Source organism: Coregonus lavaretus (genome assembly GCF_964263955.1).
Source record: "Coregonus lavaretus genome assembly, chromosome: 10".
Lineage (NCBI taxonomy): Eukaryota > Metazoa > Chordata > Actinopteri > Salmoniformes > Salmonidae > Coregonus > Coregonus lavaretus.
Genome location: NC_139997.1, coordinates 25525339 through 25539566, shown reverse-complemented (window position 1 = coordinate 25539566; position 14228 = coordinate 25525339). Strand labels below are relative to the sequence as shown.

Sequence of the window (14228 nt, the reverse complement as noted above, 5' to 3'; positions counted from 1 at the left end):
TGCCCACTGACAAAGAAATGATCAGTCTATAATTTTAATGGTAGGTTTATTTGAACAGTGAGAGACAGAATAACAACAAAAAACACCCCCAAAGCATAATGTTTCCACCTCCATGTTTGACGGTGGGGATGGTGTCCTTGGGGTCATAGGCAGCATTCTTCCTCCTCCAAACACGGCGGGTTGAGTTGATGCCAAAGAGCTCCATTTTGGTCTCATCTGACCACAACACTTTCACCCAGTTCTCCTTTGAATCATTCAGATGTTCATTGGTAAACTTCAGACGGGCATGTATATGTGCTTTCTTGAGCAGGGGGACCTTGCGGGCGCTGCAGGATTTCAGTCCTTCACGGCGTAGTGTGTTACCAATTGTTTTCTTGGTGACTATGATCTCAGCTGCCCTGAGATCATTGACAAGATCCTCCCGTGTAGTTCTGGGCTGATTCCTCACCGTTCCCATGATCATTGCAACTCCACGAGGTGAGATCTTGCATGGAGCCCCAGGCCAAGGGAGATTGACCGTTCTTTTGTATTTCTACCATTTGCGAATAATCGCACCAACTGTTGTCACCTTCTCACCAAGCTGCTTGGCGATGGTCTTGTAGGCCATTCCAGCCTTGTGTAGGTCTACAATCTTGTCCCTGACATCCCTGGAGAGCTCTTTGGTCTTGGCCATGGTGGAGAGTTTGGAATCTGATTGATTGCTTCTGTGGACAGGTTTCTTTTATACAGGTAACAAACTGAGATTAGGAGCACTCCCTTTTAAGAGTGTGCTCCTAATCTCAGCTCGTTACCTGTATAAAAGACACCTGGGAGCCAGAAATCTTTCTGATTGAGAGGGGGTCAAATACTTATTTCCCTCATTAAAATGCAAATCAATTTATAACATTTTTGACATGCGTTTTTCTGGATTTTGTTGTTGTTATTCTGTCTCGCACTGTTCAAATAAACCTACCATTAAAATTATAGACTGATAATTTCTTTGTCAGTGGGCAAACGTACAAAATCAGCAGGAGATCAAATACTTTTCCCCCTCACTGTAGGCCTATGGAGGCTGCAAACAGCGGGCTGTGTCACTCCGACTATAAGAATCAATCAATCCTTGACCGGCAAATTCATTCCATCAGACTTTCCCCAATGTCCTTATTAGTCATTAAATCCTTCTCTAAAGTGTCTATAATCAAACTCAAAAAGCTGCCCTTGATTTATCCTAATTAAAAAACCTGTAAACACCCCATATTTGAAGAATCTCAAATCTCAAATATATTTTGATTTGTTTAACACTTTTTTGGTTACATGATTCCATATGTGTTATTTCATAGTTTTGATGTCTTCACTATTATTCTACAATGTAGAAAATAGTAAAAAATAAAGAAAAACCCTTGAATGTGTAGGTGTGTCCAAACTTTTGACTGGTAATGTACTCGTTCATGAGAGAGGGGTCATGATAGTTTGTAGGCCAAACTGGTCGGACGCTTTAGACGTTTTCATGAGAAGATTAATTTTTATGGGATGTCTCATGGTCTGACTAACACAGCTCTAGCTCTGCCACCTTTTACTGCAGATGTGGAAGGGCGATATCGGGATTTCCTTTATTTTTACTATTTTTTACATTGTAGAATAACAGTGAAGACATCAAAACTATGAAATAACACATATGGAATCATGTAGTAACCAAAAAAGTGTTAAACAAATCAAAATAGATTTTATATTTGAGATTCTTCAAATAGCCACCCTTTGCCTTGATGACAGCTTTGCACACTCTTGGCATTCTCTCAACCAGCTTCACCTGGAATGCTTTCCAACAGTCTTGAAGGAGTTCCCACATATGCTGAGCACTTGTTGGCTGCTTTTCCTTCACTTTGCGGTCCGACTCATCCCTAACCACCTCAATTGGGTTGAGGTCGGGGGATTGTGGAGGCCAGGTCATCTGATGCAGCACTCCATCACTCTCCTTCTTGGTCAAATAGCCCTTACACAACCTGGAGGTGTGTTGGGTCATTGTCCTGTTGAAAAAACTAATGATAGTCCCACTAATCCCAAACCGGATGGGATGGCGAATCGCTGCAGAATGCTGTGGTAGCCATGCTGGTTAAGTGTGCCTTGAATTCTAAATAAATCACAGACAGTCTCACCAGCAAAACACCACCACACCATAACACCTCCTCCTCCATGCTTTACGGTGGGAAATACACATGCGGAAATCATCCGTTCACCCACACCGTGTCTCACAAAGACACGGCGGTTGGAACCAAAAATCTCAAATTTGGACTCCAGACCAAAGGACACATTTCCACTGGTCTAATGTCCATTGCTCGTGTTTCTTGGCCCAAGCAAGTCTCTTCTTCTTCTTGGTGTCCTTTAGTAGTGGTTTCTTTGCAGCACTTTATTTTAAGAATGTGAAATGTCAGAATAATAGTAGAGAGTGATTTATTTCAGCTTTTATTTCTTTCATCACATTCCCAGTGGTATTTGGTAGCATTGCCTTTAAATTGTTTAACTTGGGTCAAACGTTTCGAGTAGCCTTCCACAAGCTTCCCACAATAAGTTGGGTGAATTGGGGACCATTCCTCCTGACAGAGCTGGTGTAACTAAGTCAGGTATGTAGGCCTCCTTGCTTGCACACGCTTTTTCAGTTCTGCCCACACATTTTCTATAGGATTGAGGTCAGGGCTTTGTGATGGTCACTCCAATACCTTGACTTTGTTGTCCTTAAGCCATTTTGCCACAACTTTGGAAGTATGCTTGGCGTCATTGTCCATTTGGAAGACCAATTTGCGACCAAGCTTTAACTTCCTGACTGATGTCTTGAGATGTTACTTCAATATATCCACATCATTTTCCTTCCTCATGATGCCATCTATTTTGTGAAGTGCACCAGTCCCTCCTGCAGCAAAGCACCCCCACAGCATGATGCTGCCACCCCCGTGCTTCACGGTTGGGATGGTGTTCTTTGGCTTGCAAGCCACACCCTTTTTCCTCCAAACATAACGATGGTCATTATGGCCAAACAGTTATATTTTTGTTTCATCAGACCAGAGGACATTTCTCCAAAAAGTACGATCTTTGTCCCCATGTGCAGTTGCAAACCGTAGTCTGGCTTTTTTATGGCTGTTTTGGAGCAGTGGCTTCTTCCTTGCTGAGCGGCCTTTCAGGTTATGTCGATACAGGACTCGTTTTACTGTGGATATAGATACTTTTGTACCTGTTTCCTCCAGCATCTTCACAAGGTCCTTTGCTGTTGTTCTGGGATTGATTTGCACTTTTCGCACCAAAGTACGTTCATCTCTAGGAGACAGAACGCGTCTCCTTCCTGAGTGGTATGATGGCTGCGTGGTCCCACAGTGTTTATACTTGCGTACTATTGTTTGTACAGATGAACATGGTACCTTCAGGCATTTGGAAATTACTCCCAAGGATGAACCAGACTTGTGGAGGTCTACAATTTTTTTTCTGAGGTCTTGGCTGATTTATTTTGATTTTCCCATGATGTCAAGGAAAGAGGCACTGAGTTTGAAGGTAGGCCTTGAAATACATCCACAGGTACACCTCCAAATGACTCAAATGATGTCAATTAGCCTATCAGGAGGTTCTAAAGCCATGACATCATTTTCTGGAATTTTCCAAGCTGTTTAAAGGCACAGTCAACTTAGTGTATGTAAACTTCTGACCCACTGGAATTGTGATACAGTGAATTATAAGTAAAATAGTCTGTAAACAATTGTTGGAAAATGCACAAAGTAGATGTCCTAACCGACTTGCCAAAACTATAGTTTGTTAACAAGAAATGTGTGGAGTGGTTGAAAAACGAGTTTTCATGACTCCAACCTAAGTGTATTTGTAAATCGCTCTGGATTAGAGCGTCTGCTAAATGACGTAAATGTAAATGTAATGTAAATGTGTATATAAACTTCCGACTTCAACTGTATATATATGTATGTGTGTTTATATGTGTGTGTGTATGTATGTATGTATGTACAGTGAGGGAAAAAAGTATTTGATCCCCTGCTGAGTTTGTACTTTTGCCCACTGACAAAGAAATGATCAGTCTATAATTTTAATGGTAGGTTTATTTGAACAGTGAGAGACAGAATAACAACAAAAAAATCCTGAAAAACAAATGTCAAAAATGTTATGAATTGATTTGCATTTTAATGAGGGAAATAAGTATTTGACCCCTCTGCAAAACATGATTTAGTACTTGGTGGCAAAACCCTTGTTGGCAATCATAGAGGTCAGACGTTTCTTGTAGTTGGCCACCAGGTTTGCACACATCTCAGGAGGGATTTTGTCCCACTCCTCTTTGCAGATCTTCTCCAAGTCATTAAGGTTTCGAGGCTGACGTTTGGCAACTCGAACCTTCAGCTCCCTCCACAGATTTTCAATGGGATTAAGGTCTGGAGACTGGCTAGGCCACTCCAGGACCTTAATGTGCTTCTTCTTGAGCCACTCATTTGTTGCCTTGGCCGTGTGTTTTGGGTCATTGTCATGCTGGAATACCCATCCACGACCCATTTTCAATGCCCTGGCTGAGGGAAGGAGGTTCTCACCCAAGATTTGACGGTACATGGCCCCGTCCATCGTCCCTTTTATGCGGTGAAGTTGTCCTGTCCCCTTAGCAGAAAAACACCCCCAAAGCATAATGTTTCCACCTCCATGTTTGACGGTGGGGATGGTGTTCTTGGGGTCATAGGCAGCATTCCTCCTCCTCCAAACACGGCGAGTTGAGTTGATGCCAAAGAGCTCCATTTTGGTCTCATCTGACCACAAAACTTTTACCCAGTTCTCCTCTGAATCATTCAGATGTTCATTGGCAAACTTCAGACGGGCATGTATATGTGCTTTCTTGAGCAGGGGGACCTTGCGGGCGCTGCAGGATTTCAGTCCTTCACGGCGTAGTGTGTTTCCAGTAGTTTTCTTGGTGACTATGGTCCCAGCTGCCTTGAGATCATTGACAAGATCCTCCCGTGTAGTTCTGGGCTGATTCCTCACCGTTCTCATGATCATTGCAACTCCACGAGGTGAGATCCTGCATGGAGCCCCAGGCCGAGGGAGATTGACAGTTATTTTGTGTTTCTTCCATTTGCGAATAATCGCACCAGCTGTTGTCACCTTCTCACCAAGCTGCTTGGCGATGGTCTTGTAGCCCATTCCAGCCTTGTGTAGGTCTACAATCTTGTCCCTGACATCCTTGGAGAGCTCTTTGGTGTTGGCCATGGTGGAGAGTTTGGAATCTGATTGATTGCTTCTGTGGACAGGTGTCTTTTATACAGGTAACAAACTGAGATTAGGAGCACTCCCTTTAAGAGTGTGCTCCTAATCTCAGCTCGTTACCTGTATAAAAGACACCTGGGAGCCAGAAATCTTTCTGATTAAGATGGGGTCAAATACTTATTTCCCTCATTAAAATGCAAATCAATTTATAACATATTTGACATGCGTTTTTCTGGATTTTTTTGTTGTTATTCTATCTCTCACGGTTCAAATAAACCTACCATTAAAATTATAGACTGATCATGTCTTTGTCAGTGGGCAAATGTACAAAATCAGCAGGGGATCAAATACTTTTTTCCCTCACTGTATATATTTGTGTGTGTGTGTGTGTGTGTGTATTTTTGTAAAAAAATAACAAAAGAGAAAAACATTTGGGGGGACATGGGCGGCCCGCCTAAGTGTTTTTTTGGGCCGCCTAAGACTTTTCTATCAAAAAATAAATTAAAGTTTATGTAATTGTTTCCTCAGGTCCTCTCTCTGCCCTGGCTGCAGCCAGTGTTGACCTGTCAGACAGCAAGTGGCCCCATGGAGGAAGAGCGTGTGGCCCCAGAAGGCCCTGACATGGCCCCTTTGGAGGAGGAATCTCTCTTTAGTAACTTGGACATATTCCTTTTTTCTCTCATTGTTGGCCTACTCATCTACTGGTTCCTCTCTCGCAAGAAGACTGAGGAGGCCATCCCAGAGTTCAAGAGGCTCACTCCTGTGTAAGTTTTCCCACCAAAATTCTATCATTTGATATTTTGAAACGGCCCTTGCCTAGGTAGGCTCATTACAATCTAATTTGTAAAATCCCAAGGGAGTTTATCCTATTGGAACAGTGGTAGTATGTTTGCCTATGGGCTGGGAGACACCAGGTTCGGGACCAGCAGGGGACGTTGCCCTGTCAGTATCCGCTATATTGGTGTCAGAAGTGGGATAGTGCTGATGATCTTTAAAGATTGTTGTGTGCTTAGCTGTTCATTTATTTAATCAAGGATGATTAAACATTAGTGTGTATTTGCTCAGATTTTCCCCTCAATAGCCCAGGAAGGTTAAATCAGAACACGCCCATTTTGTCACCCCCGGTGACCAAAAGTAATTTGTATTTTCTTGCCCTTGAACTTAGAGCTGAGTGGGAAGCAGGGATTGGCAGTGTGCTTGTGCATGTGCTGCTTTAGACCACACGGTGGTTGGTCTGGGCAGGGCTTCCAGCATTTTAATGTGTTGACTTCATGTAGGCCTAACTGAAGGAATGTGCATGGTCACATTAGTTTACATTTGTTGTTTATTCAAAAGGATAATAATTGGAAGTGGTTTGGGTGACTTTGGTGCTTATTTTAACATACCCTAGAGACTAGGCTACATTGCCCAGGCCACATGCAGAAACGTACTGTAGCAATTGTAGTGGTTTTAATTGTTTTCTCACCTATTATTCCTTGTAACTTTCTGGATTAGGTCTATACATGCGTTCATCTGTTGAATAGATGGATTCTTGAAACATCTCACATCAGTGTTACTGAGAACCTTGTTGTTTCATTGTATCCACTTGGCTGCTGGCAGGCAGGCACTTGGCATGAGGCTTGATCAGTAACAGTTGCCTATGTTCCGTTGTTGGAATCATTTGGATCAATTCCCCCCACAGGGAAAATGCCAGCTCTGCTCTCCCTCACACCCAAACAATGGACTTGAAAGAGGTTTTAATAGCTGGAAATGTTAAAACCATCAACATGGCTTTCTCTGTCTGAATGGGAACAGTGTTAAGAGAAGGAACTCAAACATACTAGTAATTAATTACTGGACCTCTCTCTCTCCCTGCGAGATCCCCTGGCTCCCCTCCGGACCACCAAACCTCATTGAAAGAAATATGCAGGAGGAGGAAATGGCCCACAACTGAAGCTATGAAAATTCCAGGAAGAGGTTTGGTGAGTGCAGGAAAGGGGAGAGCTACCTTGGAGTTTCCTTGTGTTTGGCTGGCTCACATTTCACTGTGATCCTTTTTTGTTGGAGAAGACTCCCGTCTTTGTGCACTCTTTTTGTCTTTAGTCTTCTACACGGCCCATTTGGACACTTCCACAGCGCACCAGAAGACCCAGTGGATGCTCTTTCTCTTTGAATGCTCTCTGAGGTGGAAAGTTGAGGCCAAAGTCCAGCAGTATTCTCTGTTCAGCCTCTCTTCTGCGGAAGCCGTCCCTAATTTGCCTTTGAGGGAGCATGAATGGAGCAGAGCCGTGTCACAAATGGCAACCTTTTATGATAGATTAGGTAACCATTGTGACACACTCCCTCGGCTCAGGGGTTTGAAATGTGCTTCATTCAGCTCTGCCTTGCCTTGTCTCTCTTTAAAAATTAAAAATACACATTTACGCTGTTAACAGTTGCCAGGGTGACTCGGGTAGTGTAGTCCCTACAGATTGTAGAGGAAAAGAGGAGGGATGTAGTGAGTGGATGTGTGTGCGTGCGCAGGGGCATGTCCGTTTAGTTAAAAAATAAATGTTTATGTGCATGTCACCGGCTGCTCTGCTTGAAGGGCTTTTAAGGGAAATGTCATGCTATATTGTCGGTCCCTTCCCAGCCTTGCTGCCAGATGTCGGTGGTGTCTGTGTTGAGTGGTGGTGAGAGCGGCTAACAGCAGCACGTCCATCCGCGTCTCTGACTGCTGCTCTGAGCAGAACACAAGCCCTGGAGTTGCCTGGCCAACCAGTGAGAGGCTGCTGTGGCTGAATAACAGCCATGGCTGCCTGCGTGTTTTGATTCCACCACAGAGAGAGAGCGCGCTCGGGTGTGCGTGGGGGGGGGCTGTATGTTCAGTGAGAGACTGAGGATCTCTCCCGCATAATGCACATTGGAGAGGCCAGCGGATAGTCAGCCCTGAGGGGCTTCTTCTTCACGTGCTTTATCGGATTGTGTCCAATTGTGGATCAGACAAGTGTGTTGTGGGGCACTGGAGAACACTGCCTATAACCATGGGATGTGTGTTCTCTCTGCCCAAAGAGAGACAGGCAGCAGCCGCCAGGTCAGTCTCTCGGTCTCGCTCTCTCTGTCTCTTTCTCTGTCTCTCTCTTGGTCTCGCTCTGTCTCTCTGTCGCTCTGTCTCTCTCTGTGTGTGTGTGTGTGTGACAGCTTGTTCTACTGTGCTCCATCCACTGCCTATCATGTTGATGCTCTTCGGGGAAATGTGTGTTACTGTTGGAAAAGGCAAACGATTGGACTTGATTTGCTCTTCAGCTTCCCAGGCTGCTTACCAGCGTTTTTAACCAGCAATGTTAAACAAAAGGAAAGGAAATAGTTTTAAAGATAAGAATCAATGTTGTAGAATGTTATGATTATGATAGCCTGTCATCAAAAAGGCTATAGTCTGAATTATGGCTGTGTGCTGTACATGTAGCCTAACAATTGACTTAAGATACTGTCACCACATGCAACGTTTGTCACTTCTTCACTTCCTCTTGATACCTCCTATGTTCTTTGCTAAGGAGTACACATTTCATTGACAATTGACATGTTAATTTCATTGGTGAGTATCACATGCATTTACTGTGTTTGTTCAAGGTTTTTACCAATGATCAACTGAGCTATTTCTGTGTTGCGTTTCCATGACTTGTGAAGGGATTGGGTGTGACCCATACAAAAATCTCTCCCATGGGGGTCAGAAGGGGATGAGAATGCCAAAGTAAAGAACATTTACTGCCTCCTCAAATGGATCATATTTTCGAGGCAGTGTAATAGCCATTTAATGGACTAATTAACTAAGTTACCATGGTATGGTAATGTTGGCCTTTAACATCTGCTTTGTGTCTTTTTCTCCAGAGTCACTCCACAGCGAGAAACCAGCTTTATTGAGAAAATGAAGAAAACGGTAAGTATCTTTATGCGAAAGGCTGTGTTATAAGTGTGTAGCTCAGTAGAGCATGGCGTTTGCAACGCCAGGGTTGTGGGTTCGTTTCCCACAGGGGGCCAGTATAAAAAAGAATGTATGCACTCACTAACTGTAAGTCGCTCTGGATAAGAGCGTCTGCTAAATGACTTAAATGTTAAATGTAAATAAGTAGAAACAAATTATTTTAGACAAAATTATGTCTATTTATTTAGTAAATGGATATGTAGGCTATATACCACTTAACTTGTTTTGGTGACTAGCTAAGAAACTTTAAAAAGTCCTCTATAATTTAGGATGACAACTGATGATGCGTCTGCCTCTCCAGAACAGGAACGTGGTGGTGTTCTATGGCTCTCAGACGGGCACGGCTGAGGAGTTTTGCGGCCGACTGGCCAAAGACGCCCAGCGCTACGGAATGAGAGGCATGTCAGCTGACCCCGAGGAATATGACATGGTATTGGTCTTAACCCCGTTGACTTTACATGTGTACACTATTTACATTGTCTCAGTGTTCTACATACCACATGTAACCTCCAGCAGCTTTATGGTGGTGAATATTTTATATTTGTTTGGATATATATTAAATGTATAACATTAAGAGAGCTAATGACTGCATTGTTGCATCCTGAGAGCTGTTTGGTGAACGAATCCCGTTTGCAATTAAAATGTATTTTCAATGTATTTTTCTTCCTTCCTCTCCTCAGTCGGAGCTGCCTCGTCTTGCGGAGATCGACAACTCCCTGGCTGTGTTCTGCATGGCGACCTATGGGGAGGGGGACCCCACAGACAACGCTCAGGACTTTTACGACTGGATGCAGGAGACCGACGAGGACCTGAACGGAGTCAACTTTGCGGTTGGTATTTTGCTCAGCGAGATAGGTCTCTAGAAGATGCATCAAGGTACTTGAGTGTCAACATTGGTGTGCAGCGCAGCACGTTTAGCTTTGACAGGATCCACACAGAATGACTCATATTGCATCCCCATTCCCCATTGACGGGGAGGCAGGGATTGAGATGTCCGTATGTGAGGCTTTCCCATGCGAAAGGCACTGGTGGAATGCACACTTTGCTACAGTGCCCCACTTCCCTCCAAACTCACTCACCAAGTGGAAACATGTGGTCCTGCCAAACAAAGCTCCAGGCCTGGCCAACCTCAAGGCTGGAGCTGGAGAGCACTGGTAGTTTGTGGCTTGGAGACGTTGGGAGTCCCAATTTTGAAATGTTTTCTCATTGACATCACTACTGAACAATGTTAACCATGGCTTCCTCCGGGTCTCGCTGTGCGACTCTCCTGAGACAGCATTGTGATGTGGTTGTGGCTTTTTATCTGGGAAATCCATGTTTTCTTGTTCTCGACATTTGTAGTGCATTCAGCCATATAAAGCCACTGAAATTACAGATCTGATCCAAATGGTGTAATTTAGTAAATGTACAGCTTAGACATGTGTAAGGATATAGTGTATTACTGCATTTACAGTGTCTTCAGAAAGTATTCACACCCCTTGACTTTTTCCACATTTTGTTGTGTTACAAAGTGGGATTAAAATTGATTTAATTGTCATTTTTATGTCAACAATCTACACAAAGTACTCTGTAATTTGGAGAAGAATTCTAACATTTGTAAAATAATTCATGAAAAACAAAACACTCATATCTTGATTAGATAAATATTCAACCCACTGAATCAATACATGTTAGAATAACATTTGGCAGCGATTACAGCTGTGAGTCTTTCTGGGTAAGTCTCTAAGAGGTTTGCACACCTGAATTGTACAATATTTGCACATTATTCTTTAAAAAATTGTTCAATCCCTGTCAAGTTGATTGTTGATCATTGCCAGACAGCCTTTTTCAAGTCTTGCCATAGATTTAGAGGACGATTGTAAGTCAAAACTGTAACTAGGCCACTCAGGAACATTCAATGTCATCTTGGTAAGCAACTCCAGTGTATATTTGGCCTTGTGTTTTAGGTTATTGTCCTGCTGAAAGGTGAATTTGTCTCCCAGTTTCTGTTGGAAAGCAGACTGAACTAGGTTTTCCTCTAGGATTTTGCCTGTGCTTAGCTCTATTCTGTTTCTTTTTATCATTAAAAAAACTCCATAGTCCTTGCCGATGACGAGCATACCCATAACATGATGCATCCACAACCATGCTTGAAAATATGAAGAATGGTACTCAGTGATGTGTTGTTGGATTTGTCCTAAACATAACGCTTTGTATACAGGACATAAAGTTAATTTCTTTGCCACATTTTTTGCAGTTTAACTTTAGTGCCTTATTGCAAACAGGATGCATGTTTTGGAATATTTTTATTCTGTACAGGCTTCCTTCTTTTCACTCTGTCAATGGTTAGTACTGTGGAGTAAACTACGATGTTGTTGATCCAATCTCAGTTTCTCCTATCACAGCAATTAAACTCTGTAACGGTTTTAAAGTCACCATTGGCCTCATGGTGAAATCCCTGAGCGGTTTTCTTCCTATCCGGCAACTGAGTTAGGAAGGACGCCTGTATCTTTGTAGTGACTGGGTGTATTGATACACCATCCGAAGTGTAATTAATAACTTCACCATGCTCAAAGGGATATTCCATGTCTGCTTTTGTTTTGTTTTTTTCATCTACCGAAAGGTGTCCTTCTCTGCTAGGCATTGGAAAACCTCCCTGGTCTTTGTGGTTGAATCTGTGTTTGAAATTCACTGCTCGATTTACAGATAATTGTATGTGTGGGGTACAGAGATGAGGTAGTCATTTTAAAAAATCATGTTAAACACTATTATTGCATGCAACTTATAATGTGACTTGTTAAGCAAATGTTTACTTCTGAATTTATTTAGGCTTGCCATAACAAAGGGGTTGAATACTTATTGACTCAAGACATTTCAACTTTTCATTTCTCATTAATTTGTAAAAATTTCAAAAACAATAATTCCACTTTGACATTATGGGGAATTCTGTGTAGGCCAGTGACAAAACAATATCTATTTAATCCATTTTAGATTCAGGCTGTAACACAACAAAATGAGGAAAAAGTAAAGGGGTGTGAATACTTTCAACTCAGATTTGCATCATGACATAGGCCCTAGAAGTAGAGGAAGCTTTACATTTATATGTAGGTCATTCATTTTTATCTACTGTGATAGCTGATAGCATCTACCTTTGAACTCTGCAGGTGTTTGGCTTGGGGAATAAAACATATGAGCACTTCAATGCAATGGGAAAGTATACAGACAAGAGACTAGAAGAGCTGGGTGGCAAGAGGATCTATGACCTGGGAATGGGAGACGATGATGGCAAGTGAGTACTGAACTCAATACAGTGAAAACATTGCCACAATGTCCATAAATTACCGTATTTTCCGCACTATAAGGCGCACCGGAGTATAAGCCGCAGCAGCTAAATTGAATGATATTGAATGATGTGTACATATATAAGCCGCACTGGACTATAAGCCGCAGGTGTTTTAATGTTTAATTACCATATGTAAGGGTTCGTGCACAGAGGGGATTGTCGGGAAAGAGATGGCTGCTTGAAAACTTCCTTTGCACAAACTGTCTCGCTCTCGTAATGTCTGTCTGTCTTGCTCTCGTTCTGTCTCTCATTCTGTCTCTCTCTCGGTTCCACTTTTACTTTTGCACGCTACCTGTCTCACTCTTTTCCGGCCTCCAGCTTTTCCTGCTGGAGCCCGCCGCTTAAAGGTGGGGGGCGCGGACCGGTCATAGAGCCCATAGAGTTAAAGTTGGTGGACTGTAACCTGTAAAATCCATAGATTTAGGAGGTCTTCTAGTGACCGTTAGCTGTAAAAATCCATAGATTAGCCGCACCGTTATATAAGCCGCAGGGTCGAAAAAATGGGAAAAAAGGTGCGGCTTATAGTCCAAAAATTACGGTAATCCATATTCATAAATATGTATGTGTTTCTCTTATTAAAATGTCATGCTATGACTGTGTTCTATGTATGTCTTACCCTCTTCCCCAGCCTTGAGGAAGACTTTGTATCATGGAAGGAGCAGTTCTGGCCTGCTGTGTGCGAGCACTTTGGGGTGGAGGCCACGGGAGATGACACCAGGTAATAGCTAGTTGGCTACCCCCTCTCACTCTCCTGGTCAGACTTGTTGCCAACTAGAGATATTTAGTATGGCGCTTCAGGAGCGTCTTTTTTTAAGACACAGAGGGCTTGTTTCCCAGACACAGATTAAGCCTTGTCCAGGATTCAAAAACATTCTCAATTGAGATTCTCCATTGAAACTACTTTATAGTCCAGGACTAGGCTTAATCTGTGTCTGGGAAACCGACCAATAATGTTTTACTTTGTAGTCCAATACAGAACAAGGGTTATTTTCCATGGTAATATCTGCAGCTATGAATACTGGATGTATCAAATAATTGATACACCCTGACATTGTTTGAATGTTCTCAGAAAAAGCGCAATAAAGCTTCATCTGCAAATAAGAAACCTAAATGACCGTCAACAATAACAAATATTTTTACATGTGCTTTAAGACCTTTCACTCTGCGCATTATGGCGTCTGACAATTTTTACCATGCATCATCACATTTGCATCACAGAGAGCGAACCCCGCTAGAAGCGTGCATGGCTGTCCATATCGGCCCTTAGCTGCACTGACAAGTTATTTTTTGACTTCACAGGTGTGTAATCATGAGTGGTCGAGATGCAGAGCAGGAAGTAACCACCTGTCCCGTTTCTTCCTCTCCTTTAGCATCCGGCAGTACGAGTTGGTGGTTCCAACTGACATCAACATGAATAAGGTGTACACTGGGGAGATGGGTCGCCTCAAGAGCTTTGAGACCCAGAAACCGTGAGTTGACAGCTTCACACACACAGGAAGTGGTGTAGGCAGCTCAGCTATCAGGCGTAATGACAAAGCTGTGTTGTCATCGCTAATGGAATGAATAGATTAGGGTTGTTTTTCAGGGCAACAAAGGGATGACTGTTGTCATGATGCTGACCTGATTCTCACCTACTTCCCAGTGTCAGAAGTCCAACAGCAAAGTCGGGGTGCTTTTAGGGTGCATCTCAATAGTCCAAAGTGGCCTCCTCTCCTCATCTCTTTTCCTTTTATTTGCACTGATCTGAGAGAACTA

General features: G+C 42.9%; 1 pseudogene across 1 annotated transcript in view; it reads left to right on the top strand.

Annotated features, from left to right (window-relative positions):
- The window catches only part of LOC311136276 (NADPH--cytochrome P450 reductase-like), a 25496-nt pseudogene that overhangs the window by 2817 nt on the left and 8451 nt on the right, over positions 1-14228 (top strand). The window contains exons 2-9 of the transcript XR_014615425.1: positions 5740-5975; positions 9058-9106; positions 9453-9581; positions 9832-9981; positions 12295-12419; positions 13102-13191; positions 13844-13942; positions 14116-14123. The product of XR_014615425.1 is annotated as an NADPH--cytochrome P450 reductase-like (transcript). The remainder of the gene's footprint in view (positions 1-5739; positions 5976-9057; positions 9107-9452; positions 9582-9831; positions 9982-12294; positions 12420-13101; positions 13192-13843; positions 13943-14115; positions 14124-14228) is intronic.